This window comes from Taudactylus pleione, unplaced genomic scaffold (genome assembly GCF_031769625.1).
Source record: "Taudactylus pleione unplaced genomic scaffold, aTauple2 ptg000314l, whole genome shotgun sequence".
In the NCBI taxonomy this organism is placed as follows: domain Eukaryota; kingdom Metazoa; phylum Chordata; class Amphibia; order Anura; family Myobatrachidae; genus Taudactylus; species Taudactylus pleione.
The window spans coordinates 15,489,748-15,507,500 of NW_028284715.1; positions in this window are offsets into that span (position 1 = coordinate 15,489,748).

Below are 17,753 nucleotides of genomic sequence, written 5' to 3' on the forward strand. Positions count from 1 at the left end.
GCGTCAGTGATCCGCTGTGCGACAGGGTGAGAGCTGTCATACTTGCTTCCCTTTGCAAGAGATTCTTTAACAGTCAATTGTTTTTTTGGTATACTACTAGTAGTCTTCTTGGTCCACTTCTGGGATGAAGATCCACCAGCAGCAGCAGCAGCAGGCCTAGCGCTCAAAGATTCAGTTTCTTCTGAGGTGTCCTGGAAATTGGAGGAGTCACCGTGACTTAGCATTAACAAATTGGATGTTGTACTACAACTGATCATTCCTGAGGATATTGAGGAGGAAGGTGTTGTCGGCGGAGATTGCAGGTGCTGGGATTTAGTAGAGAGAAGGCATCTAGCTAATGCTGGACTGCTTGTTGTTATTTTTTTTGCAGTAGTTTCTGTTATCAAACACCTGTCATGAGCTTGCTGCAGATGACGTAATAGCGTAGAGGTTCCTAGATGCTTAACGTCCCTACCTCTACTAACTGTGGTCTCACAGAGGCTACAAATGGCTTGACAAACATTGTCAGGGTTTGGGTAAAAGTAATTCCACACAAAAGATGTGGATTTGTTGGTTCTATGCCCAGGCATGGCAATGGCCTTCTTATCTTGGTCAAGAGCTGCTTCCACTGGTGCCTGACTTATACAAAAGATATCCTCATCCTCAACATCCTCATTAGTGCCAGCGTCAGCTGCACATATATTCCTCTCATCCTCTTGCAATTCCACGGTGGCATCCTCAATTTCTATGTCCTCGGCAATACTGCTCATCCCCACAACTACAGATGGAAAAGAAACTGTGGAGGGCGGCTTCTCTGAAAGGTCAGGCTTACACATAACAATGCCACTCATGGACCCACTTAGACTCCCTCAGAGATTTCTGATATTTGTGTTTCAAAAAACACAGTTTGTTCTACTGCCTTATTGGTTTTACATTTTTTCACACTTCTATAGTCTGATTGAAAAGGTCTTTTATCATCATGAGAGGCACAAGATGCCTCACTGACAGTTGCAGAACCACCACTCAGAAATAAAGGGCAAAGCCTGAGTCTTTCCTTGCCACTACGTGTGGTGAATGGTATGTTGCCAATTTTCTGTTGCTCTGCAATAGTAGTAGTCTTTAGAGGTTTTTTTTTTGTCTTTACCCCTGTGAAATCTAAATTTTTTGATTTCAGGTTCCCTAAGTTTTTAAAGCCTCTACGCCCTTGAGCATCAGCTTTAGATGAAAGTGATGGACTTCTAGCTGCTGCAATGCTAGCATTTACATGTTGTTTCTGCTCTCCTCTCGGTTCATTCTCGTGATCCATATTACTTTATCACTATGAACTGGAGTCACGGAGCTTGTATACACACGGTGGGCTATGCCCTTTCACGGAGCTTGTATAATACTCACTGGGTTTATGCCCTGTCACTGAGCTTGTATAATATACTCAGTGGGCTATGCCCTGTCACGGAGCTTGTATAATACACACAGTGGGCTATGCCCTTTCACGGAGCTTGTATAATACACTCAGTGGGCTTATGCCCTGTCACAGAAGTTGTATACACTCAGTGGGCTTATGCCCTGTCACAAAGCTTGTATAATACACTCAGTGGGCTATGCCATGTCACGGAGCTTGTATAATACACTCAGTGGGCTATGCCCTGTCACGGAGCTTGTATAATACACACAGTGGGCTTATACCCTGTCACGGAGCTTGTATACACTCAGTGGGCTTATGCCCTGTCACGGAGCTTGTATAATACACTCAGTGGGCTATGCCCTGTCATGGAGCTTGTATAATACACTCAGCGGGCTATGCCCTTTCACGGAGCTTGTATAATACACTCAGTGGGCTATGCCTTTTCACGGAGCTTGTATAATACGCTCAGTGGGCTATGCCCTGTCACGGAGCTTGTATACACTCAGTGGGCTTATGCCCAGTCACGGAGATTGTATAATACACTCAGTGGGCTATGCCCTGTCATGGAGCTTGTATACTCAGTGGGCTTATGCCCTGTCACGGAGCTTGTATAATATACACAGTGGGCTATGCCCTCTCACGGAGCTTGTATAATACACTCAGTGGGCTTATGCCCTGTCACGGAGCTTGTATAATACACACAGTGGGCTAATGCCCTGTCACAGAGCTTGTATACACTCAGTGGGCTTATGCCCTGTCACAAAGCTTGTATAATACACTCAGTGGGCTATGCCCTGTCACGGAGCTTGTATAATACACTCAGTGGGATATGCCCTGTCACGGAGCTTGTATAATACACACAGTGGGCTTATACCCTGTCACGGAGCTTGTATACACTCAGTGGGCTTATGCCCTGTCACGGATTCTTGTATAATACACTCAGTGGGCTATGCCCTGTCACGGAGCTTGTATAATACACTCAGTGGGCTATGCCCTGTCACGGAGCTTGTATAATACACACAGTGGGCTTATGCCCTTTCATGGAGCTTGTATAATACACTCAGTGGGCTATGCCCTGTCACGGAGCTTGTATGCACTCACTGGGTTTATGCCCTGTCACGGAGCTTGATTAATACACTCAGTGGGCTATGCCCTGTCACGGAGCTTGTATAATACACACAGTGGGCTATGCCCTTTCACGGAGCTTGTATACTCAGTGGGCTTATGCCCTGTCACGGAGCTTGTATAATACACTCAGTGGGCTATGCCCTGTCACGGAGTTTGTATACTCAGTGGGCTTATGCCCTGTCACGGAGCTTGTTTAATACACTCAGTGGGCTTATGCCCTGTCACGGAGCTTGTATAATACACAGTGGGCTTATGCCCTGTCACGGAGCTTGTATAATACACACAGTGGGCTATGCCCTGTCACAGAGCTTGTATAATACACACAGTGGGCTTATGCCCTTTCACGGAGCTTGTATAATACACTCAGTGGGCTATGCCCTGTCACGGAGCTTGTATGCACAATTGCACTCACTGGGCTTATGCCCTGTCACGGAGCTTTTATAATACACTCAGTGTGCTATGCCCTGTCACGGAGCTTGTATAATACACACAGTGGGCTATGCCCTGTCACGGAGCTTGTATACACTCAGTGGGCTTATGCCCAGTCACGGAGCTTGTATAATACACTCAGTGGGCTATGCCCTGTCACGGAGCTTGTATACACTCAGTGGGCTTATGCCCAGTCACGGAGCTTGTATAATACACTCAGTGGGCTTATGCCCTGTCACGGAGCTTGTATAATACACACAGTGGGCTATGCCCTGTCACGGAGCTTGTATACACTCAGTGGGCTTATGCCCAGTCACGGAGCTTGTATAATACACAGTGGGCTTATGCCCTGTCACGGAGCTTGTATAATACACTCAGTGGGCTTATGCCCTGTCACGGAGCTTGTATAATACACTCAGTGGGCTTATGCCCTGTCACGGAGCTTGTATAATAGACTCAGTGGGCTATGCCCTGTCACAGAGCTTGTATAATACACACAGTGGGCTTATGCCCTTTCACGGAGCTTGTATAATACACTCAGTGGGCTTTTGCCCTGTCACGGAGCTTTTATAATACACTCAGTGGGCTATGTCCTGTCACGGAGCTTGTATAATACACACAGTGGGCTATGTCCTGTCACGGAGCTTGTATAATACACACAGTGGGCTATGTCCTGTCACGGAGCTTGTATAATACACTCAGTGGGCTTATGCCCTGCCACGGAGCTTGTATACACTCAGTGGGCTTATGCCCTGTCACGGAGCTTGTATAATACACTCAGTGGGCTATGCCCTGTCACGGAGCTTGTATAATCCACACAGTGGGCTTATGCCCTTTCACGGAGCTTGTACAATACACTCAGTGGGCTATGCCCTGTCACGGAGCTTGTATGCACTCACTGGGTTTATGCCCTGTCACGGAGCTTTTATAATACACTCAGTGGGCTATGCCCTGTCACGGAGCTTGTATAATACACACAGCGGGCTATGCCCTTTCACGGAGCTTGTATAATACACTCAGTGGGCTATGCCCTGTCACGGAGCTTGTATACACTCAGTGGGCTATGCCCTGTCACGGAGCTTGTATACACTCAGTGGGCTTATGCCCTGTCATGGAGCTTGTTTAATACACTCAGTGGGCTTATGCCCTGTCACGGAGCTTGTATAATACACAGTGGGCTTATGCCCTGTCACAGAGCTTATATAATACACTCAGTGGGCTATGCCCTGTCACGGAGCTTGTATAATACACACAGTGGGCTATGCCCTGTCACGGAACTTGTATAATACACTCAGTGGGCTATGCCCTGTCACGAAGCTTGTATAATACACTCAGTGGGCTATGCCCTGTCATGAGCTTGAATGCACTATTGCACTCACTGGGCTTATGCCCTGTCACGGAGCTTGTATAATACACACAGTGGGCTATGCCTTTTCACGGAGCTTGTATAATACGCTCAGTGGGCTATGCCCTGTCACGGAGCTTGTATACTCAGTGGGCTTATGCCCTGTCACGGAGATTGTATAATACACTCAGTGGGCTATGCCCTGTCACGGAGCTTGTATACTCAGTGGGCTTATGCCCTGTCACGGAGCTTGTATAATACACTCAGTGGGCTTATGCCCTGTCACGGAGCTTGTATAATACACTCAGTGGGCTATGCCCTGTCACGGAGCTTGCATAATACACACAGTGGGCTTATGCCCTTTCACAGAGCTTGTATAATACACTCAGTGGGCTATGCCCTGTCACGGAGCTTGCATGCACTCACTGGATTTATGCTCTGTCACGGAGCTTTTATAAAACACTCAGTGGGCTATGCCCTGTCACGGAGCTTGTATAATACACACAGTGGGCTATGCCCTTTCACGGAGCTTGTATACTTAGTGGGCTTATGCCCTGTCACGGAGCTTGTATAATACACTCAGTGGGCTATACCCTGTCACGGAGTTTGTATACTCAGTGGGCTTACGCCCTGTCACGGAGCTTGTTTAATACACTCAGTGGGCTTATGCCCTGTCACGGAGCTTGTATAATACACACTGGGCTTATGCCCTGTCACGGAGCTTGTATAATACACACAGTGGGCTATGCCCTGTCACAGAGCTTGTATAATACACACAGTGGGCTTATGCCCTTTCACGGAGCTTGTATAATACACTCAGTGGGCTATGCCCTGTCACGGAGCTTGTATGCACGATTGCACTCACTGGGCTTATGCCCTGTCACGGAGCTTTTATAATACACTCAGTGTGCTATGCCCTGTCACGGAGGTTGTATAATACACACAGTGGGCTATGCCCTGTCACGGAGCTTGTATAATACACACAGTGGGCTTATACCCTGTCACGGAGCTTGTATACACTCAGTGGGCTATGCCCTGTCATGGAGCTTGTATAATACACTCAGCGGGCTATGACCTTTCACGGAGCTTGTATAATACACTCAGTGGGCTATGCCTTTTCGCGGAGCTTGTATAATACGCTCAGTGGGCTATGCCCTGTCACGGAGCTTGTATACACTCAGTGGGCTTATGCCCAGTCACGGAGATTGTATAATACACTCAGTGGGCTATGCCCTGTCACGGAGCTTGTATACTCAGTGGGCTTATGCCCTGTCACGGAGCTTGTATAATACACTCAGTGGGCTATGCCCTGTCACGGAGCTTGTATAATACACTCAGTGGGCTTATGCCCTGTCACAGAGCTTGTATAATACACACAGTGGGCTTATGCCCTGTCACAGAGCTTGTATACACTCAGTGGGCTTATGACCTGTCACAAAGCTTGTATAATACACTCAGTGGGCTTTGCCCTGTCACGGAGCTTGTATAATACACTCAGTGGGCTATGCCCTGTCACGGAGCTTGTATAATACACACAGTGGGCTTATACCCTGTCACGGAGCTTGTATACACTCAGTGGGCTTATGCCCTGTCACGGAGCTTGTATAATACACTCAGTGGGCTATGCCCTGTCACGGAGCTTGTATAATACACTCAGTGGGCTATGCCCTGTCACGGAGCTTGTATAATACACACAGTGGGCTTATGCCCTTTCATGGAGCTTGTATAATACACTCAGTGGGCTATGCCCTGTCACGGAGCTTGTATGCACTCACTGGGTTTATGCCCTGTCACGGAGCTTGATTAATACACTCAGTGGGCTATGCCCTGTCACGGAGCTTGTATAATACACACAGTGGGCTATGCCCTTTCACGGAGCTTGTATACTCAGTGGGCTTATGCCCTGTCACGGAGCTTGCATAATACACTCAGTGGGCTATGCCCTGTCACGGAGTTTGTATACTCAGTGGGCTTATGCCCTGTCACGGAGCTTGTTTAATACACTCAGTGGGCTTATGCCCTGTCACGGAGCTTGTATAATACACAGTGGGCTTATGCCCTGTCACGGAGCTTGTATAATACACACAGTGGGCTATGCCCTGTCACAGAGCTTGTATAATACACACACTGGGCTTATGCCCTTTCACGGAGCTTGTATAATACACTCAGTGGGCTATGCCCTGTCACAGAGCTTGTATGCACGATTGCACTCACTGGGCTTATGCCCTGTCACGGAGCTTTTATAATACACTCAGTGTGCTATGCCCTGTCACGGAGCTTGTATAATACACACAGTGGGCTATGCCCTGTCACGGAGCTTGTATACACTCAGTGGGCTTATGCCCAGTCACGGAGCTTGTATAATACACTCAGTGGGCTATGCCCTGTCACGGAGCTTGTATACACTCAGTGGGCTTATGCCCAGTCACAGAGCTTGTATAATACACTCAGTGGGCTTATGCCCTGTCACGGAGCTTGTATAATACACTCAGTGGGCTATGTCCTGTCACGGAGCTTGTATAATACACACAGTGGGCTATGTCCTGTCACGGAGCTTGTATAATACACACAGTGGGCTATGTCCTGTCACGGAGCTTGTATAATACACTCAGTGGGCTTATGCCCTGCCACGGAGCTTGTATTCACTCAGTGGGCTTATGCCCTGTCACGGAGCTTGTATAATACACTCAGTGGGCTATGCCCTGTCACGGAGCTTGTATAATCCACACAGTGGGCTTATGCCCTTTCTCGGAGCTTGTATAATACACTCAGTGGGCTATGCCCTGTCACGGAGCTTGTATGCACTCACTGGGTTTATGCCCTGTCACGGAGCTTTTATAATACACTCAGTGGGCTATGCCCTGTCACGGAGCTCGTATAATACACACAGCGGGCTATGCCCTTTCACGGAGCTTGTATAATACACTCAGTGGGCTATGCCCTGTCACGGAGCTTGTATACACTCAGTGGGCTATGCCCTGTCACGGAGCTTGTATACACTCAGTGGGCTTATGCCCTGTCATGGAGCTTGTTTAATACACTCAGTGGGCTTATGCCCTGTCACGGAGCTTGTATAATACACAGTGGGCTTATGCCCTGTCACAGAGCTTGTATAATACACTCAGTGGGCTATGCCCTGTCACGGAGCTTGTATAATACACTCAGTGGGCTATGCCCTGTCACGGAACTTGTATAATACACACAGTGGGCTATGCCCAGTCACGGAGCTTGTATAATACACTCAGTGGGCTATGCCCTGTCATGAGCTTGAATGCACTATTGCACTCACTGGGCTTATGCCCTGTCACGGAGCTTGTATAATACACACAGTGGGCTATGCCTTTTCACGGAGCTTGTATAATACGCTCAGTGGGCTATGCCCTGTCACGGAGCTTGTATACACTCAGTGGGCTTATGCCCAGTCACGGAGATTGTATAATACACTCAGTGGGCTATGCCCTGTCACGGAGCTTGTATACTCAGTGGGCTTATGCACTGTCACGGAGCTTGTATAATACACTCAGTGGGCTTATGCCCTGTCACGGAGCTTGTATACTACACTCAGTGGGCTATGCCCTGTCACGGAGCTTGTATAATACACACAGTGGGCTTATGCCCTTTCACAGAGCTTGTATAATACACTCAGTGGGCTATGCCCTGTCACGGAGCTTGTATGCACTCACTGGATTTATGCTCTGTCACGGAGCTTTTATAATACACTCAGTGGGCTATGCCCTGTCACGGAGCTTGTATAATACACACAGTGGGCTATGCCCTTTCACGGAGCTTGTATACTCGGTGGGCTTATGCCCTGTCACGGAGCTTGTATAATACACTCAGTGGGCTATGCCCTGTCACGGAGTTTGTATACTCAGTGGGCTTATGCCCTGTCACGGAGCTTGTATAATACACAGTGGGCTTATGCCCTGTCACGGAGCTTGTATAATACACACAGTGGGCTATGCCCTGTCACAGAGCTTGTATAATACACACAGTGGGCTTATGCCCTGTCACGGAGCTTGTATGCACGATTGCACTCACTGGGCTTATGCCCTGTCACGGAGCTTTTATAATACACTCAGTTTGCTATGCCCTGTCACGGAGCTTGTATAATATACACAGTGGGCTTATGCCCTGTCACGGAGCTTGTATAATACACACAGTGGGCTTATACCCTGTCACGGAGCTTGTATACACTCAGTGGGCTATGCCCTGTCATGGAGCTTGTATAATACACTCAGCGGGCTATGCCCTTTCACGGAGCTTGTATAATACACTCAGTGGGCTATGCCTTTTCACGGAGCTTGTATAATACGCTCAGTGGGCTATGCCCTGTCACGGAGCTTGTATACACTCAGTGGGCTTATGCCCAGTCACGGAGATTGTATAATACACTCAGTGGGCTATGCCCTGTCACAGAGCTTGTATACTCAATGGGCTTAAGCCCTGTCACAGAGCTTGTATACACTCAGTGGGCTTATGCCCTGTCACAAAGCTTGTATAATACACTCAGTGGGCTTATGCCCTGTCACGGAGCTTGTATAATACACTCAGTGGGCTATGCCCTGTCACGGAGCTTGTATAATACACACAGTGGGCTTATACCCTGTCACGGAGCTTGTATACACTCAGTGGGCTTATGCCCTGTCACGGAGCTTGTATAATACACTCAGTGGGCTATGCCCTGTCACGGAGCTTGTATAATACACTCAGTGGGCTATGCCCTGTCACGGAGCTTGTATAATACACACAGTGGGCTTATGCCCTTTCATGGAGCTTGTATAATACACTCAGTGGGCTATGCCCTGTCACGGAGCTTGTATGCACTCACTGGGTTTATGCACTGTCACGGAGCTTGATTAATACACTCAGTGGGCTATGCCTTGTCACGGAGCTTGTATAATACACACAGTGGGCTTATGCCCTGTCACGAGCTTGTATAATACACAGTGGGCTTATGCCCTGTCACGGAGCTTGTATAATACACACAGTGGGCTATGCCCTGTCACAGAGCTTGTATAATACACACACTGGGCTTATGCCCTTTCACGGAGCTTGTATAATACACTCAGTGGGCTATGCCTTGTCACGGAGCTTGTATAATACACACAGTGGGCTATGCCCTTTCACGGAGCTTGTATACTCAGTGGGCTTATGCCCTGTCACGGAGCTTGTATAATACACTCAGTGGGCTATGCCCTGTCACGGAGTTTGTATACTCAGTGGGCTTATGCCCTGTCACGGAGCTTGTTTAATACACTCAGTGGGCTTATGCCCTGTCACAAGCTTGTATAATACACAGTGGGCTTATGCCCTGTCACGGAGCTTGTATAATACACACAGTGGGCTATGCCCTGTCACAGAGCTTGTATAATACACACACTGGGCTTATGCCCTTTCACGGAGCTTGTATAATACACTCAGTGGGCTATGCCCTGTCACAGAGCTTGTATGCACGATTGCACTCACTGGGCTTATGCCCTGTCACGGAGCTTTTATAATACACTCAGTGTGCTATGCCCTGTCACGGAGCTTGTATAATACACACAGTGGGCTATGCCCTGTCACGGAGCTTGTATACACTCAGTGGGCTTATGCCCAGTCACGGAGCTTGTATAATACACTCAGTGGGCTATGCCCTGTCACGGAGCTTGTATACACTCAGTGGGCTTATGCCCAGTCACAGAGCTTGTATAATACACTCAGTGGGCTTATGCCCTGTCACGGAGCTTGTATAATACACTCAGTGGGCTATGTCCTGTCACGGAGCTTGTATAATACACACAGTGGGCTATGTCCTGTCACGGAGCTTGTATAATACACACAGTGGGCTATGTCCTGTCACGGAGCTTGTATAATACACTCAGTGGGCTTATGCCCTGCCACGGAGCTTGTATTCACTCAGTGGGCTTATGCCCTGTCACGGAGCTTGTATAATACACTCAGTGGGCTATGCCCTGTCACGGAGCTTGTATAATCCACACAGTGGGCTTATGCCCTTTCTCGGAGCTTGTATAATACACTCAGTGGGCTATGCCCTGTCACGGAGCTTGTATGCACTCACTGGGTTTATGCCCTGTCACGGAGCTTTTATAATACACTCAGTGGGCTATGCCCTGTCACGGAGCTTGTATAATACACACAGCGGGCTATGCCCTTTCACGGAGCTTGTATAATACACTCAGTGGGCTATGCCCTGTCACAGAGCTTGTATACACTCAGTGGGCTATGCCCTGTCACGGAGCTTGTATACACTCAGTGGGCTTATGCCCTGTCATGGAGCTTGTTTAATACACTCAGTGGGCTTATGCCCTGTCACGGAGCTTGTATAATACACAGTGGGCTTATGCCCTGTCACAGAGCTTGTATAATACACTCAGTGGGCTATGCCCTGTCACGGAGCTTGTATAATACACTCAGTGGGCTATGCCCTGTCACGGAACTTGTATAATACACACAGTGGGCTATGCCCAGTCACGGAGCTTGTATAATACACTCAGTGGGCTATGCCCTGTCATGAGCTTGAATGCACTATTGCACTCACTGGGCTTATGCCCTGTCACGGAGCTTGTATAATACACACAGTGGGCTATGCCTTTTCACGGAGCTTGTATAATACGCTCAGTGGGCTATGCCCTGTCACGGAGCTTGTATACACTCAGTGGGCTTATGCCCAGTCACGGAGATTGTATAATACACTCAGTGGGCTATGCCCTGTCACGGAGCTTGTATACTCAGTGGGCTTATGCACTGTCACGGAGCTTGTATAATACACTCAGTGGGCTTATGCCCTGTCACGGAGCTTGTATACTACACTCAGTGGGCTATGCCCTGTCACGGAGCTTGTATAATACACACAGTGGGCTTATGCCCTTTCACAGAGCTTGTATAATACACTCAGTGGGCTATGCCCTGTCACGGAGCTTGTATGCACTCACTGGATTTATGCTCTGTCACGGAGCTTTTATAATACACTCAGTGGGCTATGCCCTGTCACGGAGCTTGTATAATACACACAGTGGGCTATGCCCTTTCACGGAGCTTGTATACTCGGTGGGCTTATGCCCTGTCACGGAGCTTGTATAATACACTCAGTGGGCTATGCCCTGTCACGGAGTTTGTATACTCAGTGGGCTTATGCCCTGTCACGGAGCTTGTATAATACACAGTGGGCTTATGCCCTGTCACGGAGCTTGTATAATACACACAGTGGGCTATGCCCTGTCACAGAGCTTGTATAATACACACAGTGGGCTTATGCCCTGTCACGGAGCTTGTATGCACGATTGCACTCACTGGGCTTATGCCCTGTCACGGAGCTTTTATAATACACTAAGTTTGCTATGCCCTGTCACGGAGCTTGTATAATACACACAGTGGGCTTATGCCCTGTCACGGAGCTTGTATAATACACACAGTGGGCTTATACCCTGTCACGGAGCTTGTATACACTCAGTGGGCTATGCCCTGTCATGGAGCTTGTATAATACACTCAGCGGGCTATGCCCTTTCACGGAGCTTGTATAATACACTCAGTGGGCTATGCCTTTTCACGGAGCTTGTATAATACGCTCAGTGGGCTATGCCCTGTCACGGAGCTTGTATACACTCAGTGGGCTTATGCCCAGTCACGGAGATTGTATAATACACTCAGTGGGCTATGCCCTGTCACGGAGCTTGTATACTCAGTGGGCTTAAGCCCTGTCACAGAGCTTGTATACACTCAGTGGGCTTATGCCCTGTCACAAAGCTTGTATAATACACTCAGTGGGCTTATGCCCTGTCACGGAGCTTGTATAATACACTCAGTGGGCTATGCCCTGTCACGGAGCTTGTATAATACACACAGTGGGCTTATACCCTGTCACGGAGCTTGTATACACTCAGTGGGCTTATGCCCTGTCACGGAGCTTGTATAATACACTCAGTGGGCTATGCCCTGTCACGGAGCTTGTATAATACACTCAGTGGGCTATGCCCTGTCACGGAGCTTGTATAATACACACAGTGGGCTTATGCCCTTTCATGGAGCTTGTATAATACACTCAGTGGGCTATGCCCTGTCACGGAGCTTGTATGCACTCACTGGGTTTATGCACTGTCACGGAGCTTGATTAATACACTCAGTGGGCTATGCCTTGTCACGGAGCTTGTATAATACACACAGTGGGCTTATGCCCTGTCACGAGCTTGTATAATACACAGTGGGCTTATGCCCTGTCACGGAGCTTGTATAATACACACAGTGGGCTATGCCCTGTCACAGAGCTTGTATAATACACACACTGGGCTTATGCCCTTTCACGGAGCTTGTATAATACACTCAGTGGGCTATGCCTTGTCACGGAGCTTGTATAATACACACAGTGGGCTATGCCCTTTCACGGAGCTTGTATACTCAGTGGGCTTATGCCCTGTCACGGAGCTTGTATAATACACTCAGTGGGCTATGCCCTGTCACGGAGTTTGTATACTCAGTGGGCTTATGCCCTGTCACGGAGCTTGTTTAATACACTCAGTGGGCTTATGCCCTGTCACGAGCTTGTATAATACACAGTGGGCTTATGCCCTGTCACGGAGCTTGTATAATACACACAGTGGGCTATGCCCTGTCACAGAGCTTGTATAATACACACACTGGGCTTATGCCCTTTCACGGAGCTTGTATAATACACTCAGTGGGCTATGCCCTGTCATAGAGCTTGTATGCACGATTGCACTCACTGGGCTTATGCCCTGTCACAGAGCTTTTATAATACACTCAGTGTGCTATGCCCTGTCACGGAGCTTGTATAATACACACAGTGGGCTATGCCCTGTCACGGAGCTTGTATACACTCAGTGGGCTTATGCCCTGTCACGGAGCTTGTATAATAGACTCAGTGGGCTATGCCCTGTCACAGAGCTTGTATAATACACACAGTGGGCTTATGCCCTTTCACGGAGCTTGTATAATACACTCAGTGGGCTTTTCCCCTGTCACAGAGCTTTTATAATACACTCAGTGGGCTATGTCCTGTCACGGAGCTTGTATAATACACACAGTGGGCTATGTCCTGTCACGGAGCTTGTATAATACACACAGTGGGCTATGTCCTGTCACGGAGCTTGTATAATACACTCAGTGGGCTTATGCCCTGCCACGGAACTTGTATACACTCAGTGGGCTTATGCCCTGTCACGGAGCTTGTATAATACACTCAGTGGGCTATGCCCTGTCACGGAGCTTGTATAATCCACACAGTGGGCTTAGGCCCTTTCCCGGAGCTTGTATAATACACTCAGTGGGCTATGCCCTGTCACGGAGCTTGTATGCACTCACTGGGTTTATGCCCTGTCACGGAGCTTTTATAATACACTCAGTGGGCTATGCCCTGTCACGGAGCTTGTATAATACACACAGCGGGCTATGCCCTTTCACGGAGCTTGTATAATACACTCAGTGGGCTATGCCCTGTCACGGAGCTTGTATACACTCAGTGGGCTATGCCCTGTCACGGAGCTTGTATACACTCAGTGGGCTAATGCCCTGTCATGGAGCTTGTTTAATACACTCAGTGGGCTTATGCCCTGTCACGGAGCTTGTATAATACACAGTGGGCTTATGCCCTGTCACAGAGCTTGTATAATACACTCAGTGGGCTATGCCCTGTCACGGAGCTTGTATAATACACTCAGTGGGCTATGCCCTGTCACGGAACTTGTATAATACACTCAGTGGGCTATGCCCTGTCACGGAGCTTGTATAATACACTCAGTGGGCTATGCCCTGTCATGAGCTTGAATGCACTATTGCACTCACTGGGCTTATGCCCTGTCACGGAGCTTGTATAATACACACAGTGGGCTATGCCTTTTCACGGAGCTTGTATAATACGCTCAGTGGGCTATGCCCTGTCACGGAGCTTGTATACACTCAGTGGGCTTATGCCCAGTCACGGAGATTGTATAATACACTCAGTGGGCTATGCCCTGTCACGGAGCTTGTATACTCAGTGGGCTTATGCCCTGTCACGGAGCTTGTATAATACACTCAGTGGGCTATGCCCTGTCACGGAGCTTGTATAATACACACAGTGGGCTTATGCCCTTTCACAGAGCTTGTATAATACACACAGTGGGCTATGCCCTGTCACGGAGCTTGTATGCACTCACTGGATTTATGCTCTGTGACGGAGCTTTTATAATACACTCAGTGGGCTATGCCCTGTCACGGAGCTTGTATAATACACACAGTGGGCTATGCCCATTCACGGAGCTTGTATAATACACTCAGTGGGCTTATGACCTGCCATGGAGCTTGTATACACTCAGTGGGCTTATGCCCTGTCACGGAGCTTGTATAATACACTCAGTGGGCTATGCCCTGTCACGGAGCTTGTATAATCCACACAGTGGGCTTATTCCCTTTCACGGAGTTTGTATAATACACTCAGTGGGCTATGCCCTGTCACGGAGCTTGTATGCACTCACTGGGTTTATGCCCTGTCACGGAGCTTTTATAATACACTCAGTGGGCTATGCCCTGTCACGGAGCTTGTATAATACACACAGTGGGCTATGCCCTTTCACGGAGCTTGTATAATACACTCAGTGGGCTATGCCCTGTCACGAAGCTTGTATACACTCAGTGGGCTTATGCCCAGTCATATAGCTTGTATAATACACTCAGTGGGCTATGCCCTGTCACGGAGCTTGTATACTCAGTGGGCTTATACCCTGTCACGGAGCTTGTATAATACACTCAGTGGGCTTATGCCCTGTCACGGAGCTTGTATAATACACTCAGTGGGCTTATGCCCTTTCACGGAGCTTGTATAATACACTCAGTGGGCTTTGCCCTGTCACGGAGCTTGTATAATACACACAGTGGGCTTATGCCCTTTCACGGAGCTTGTATAATACACTCAGTGGGCTATGCCCTGTCACAGAGCTTGTATGCACTCAGTGGGTTTATACCCAGTCACGGAGCTTTTATAATACACTCAGTGGGCTATGCCCTGTCACAGAGCTTGATTAATACACACAGTGGGCTATGCCATTTCACGGAGCTTGTATAATACACTCAGTTGGCTATGCCCTGTCACGGAGCTTGTATAATACACACAGTGGGCTTCTGCCCTTTCATGGAGCTTGTATAATACACTCAGTGGGCTATGCCCTGTCACGGAGCTTGATTAATACACACAGTGGGCTATGCCATTTCACGGAGCTTGTTTAATACACTCAGTGGGCTTATTCCCTGTCACGGAGCTTGTATACACTTGGTGGGCTTATGCCCTGTCACGGAGCTTGTATAATACACTCAGTTGGCTATGCCCTGTCACGGAGCTTGTATAATACACACAGTGGGCTTCTGCCCTTTCATGGAGCTTGTATAATACACTCAGTGGGCTATGCCCTGTCACAAAGCTTGTATGCACTCACTGGGTTTATGACCTGTCACGGAGCTTTTATAATACACTCACTGGGCTATGCCCTGTCACGGAGCTTGTATAATACACATAGTGGGCTATGCCCTTTCACGGAGTTTGTATAATACACTCAGTGGGCTTATGCCCTGTCACGGAGCTTGTATACACTCAGTGGGCTTATGCCCTGTCACGGAGCTTGTATAATACACTCAGTGGGCTATGCCCTGTCACGGAGCTTGTATAATACACTCAGTGGGCTATGCCCTGTCACGGAGCTTGTATAATACACTCAGTGGGCTATACCGTGTCACGGAGCTTGTATAATAAAGTACACAAAGTTGGCTTATTATGCCCAGTCACGGAGCACACACACTGGGGACAGATGTTATTTTTTTGATAATATATATAATTAATAATTCCAGCGGCAAGAACACTGCCTACTCTAACTAACTACTCTAACTCTAGTCTGCACTGCAGTCTAATCTAACACTAGAACTCTAGCACAGTGCACGCACTAAGTCTACCTCGCTGTAACCGCGTGACACGCGAAATGGCTCCGACTGCCGGGCGCCGCGCCTTTTATAGAGGCCGAACGTCACCCGGCTCTCGCGAGGTCTCGCGAGAATCCGACGCCGGACGGGTGACGTTCGGCCTCGAGGTGGAATCCGAGTTAGGCGGGAACACCCGAACTTGCGTTCGGGTGGACTCGGATTCCACCTGTTCGGAGCGGTTCGGATTCCTCAGAATCCGAACCGCTCATCACTAATATATATATATATTAGGGGTGTGCACCGGCCACTTTTCGTGTTTTGTGTTTTGGTTTTGGATCTGGATCTTTCTTCGTGTTTTGGATCTGGATCGGTTTTGCCAAAACCACCCTTCCGTGTTTTGGGTTCTGGGTTTTGTGTTTTGGATCTGTATTTTTTTTAAAAAAGCATAAAAACAGCTAAAATCACAGAATGTGTTGGTTTTTCTGCTCCTATGCTATTATTAACCTCAATAACCTTAATTTCCACTAATTTCCAGTCTATTCTGAACACCTCACACCTCACAATAGTGTTTTTATGTCCAAAAGGCTGCACCGAGGTAGCTGGATGACTATGCTAAGCGACACGAGTGGGCGGCACAAACACGTGACACATCTAGGAGTGACACTGCAGTGGCAGACAGGATGGCAGTTTGAAAAACTAGGCCCCAAACTGTACATAATGCAAAGAAAAAAAAGAGGTGCAAGATGGAATTGGGTAATGCCCGCACAATATTGGTGGCGTTGTCAGATATCACAAATCCCCAGGAGAGTCTAAGTGGGGTAAGCCATTGGGCGATGATTTCCCTCAGTTTCTCTAAGAGGTTGTCGGCGGTGTGCCTCTTACTGAAACCGGTGATACACAGCGTAGCCTGCCTTGGAACGAGCTGGCGTTTCTGAGATGCTGCGACTGGTGATGCTGCTGCTGTTGCTGCGTAAGGTGATACATCTACCCAGTGGGCTGTCACAGTCATATAGTCCTTAGTCTGCCCTGTTCCACTTGTCCACATGTCCGTGGTTAAGTGGACATTGGGTACAACGGCATTTTTCAGGACACTGAGGACACTTTTTCTGACGTTTCTGTACAGTCTCGGTATCGCCTGCCTAGTGAAGTGAAATCTAGTCGGGATTTGGAACCGGGGACACACTACCTCCATCAATTGTCTAAATCCCAGTTATACGTTTTGCTTCAGGATGACTGCTGTCGTACTTCATCCTCCTCGCTAAGGACTGTTGGAGGGTCAATTGTTTAGTAAAAGTAGTGGTGTTCCTACTTCCTCTCTGGGATGATGAACGACTCCCAGCAACAGCAACAGCAGCAGCGGCAGCAGGAGGCGTAGCAATGCAGGATCCTCCGGAGGAATCCCGGATAGGAGAGTCAGTCATGCCAGTGACATGGCCTGCAGGACTACTTCCGATCCTGACTAAGGAGGAAATTGATGAGGAGGGAGTTGACGGTGTGGTTTGCAGGCGCTTGGATACAACAGGACAACGGGATTTAGGTGTCCCTGGACTGCTTACGGTCTTAGC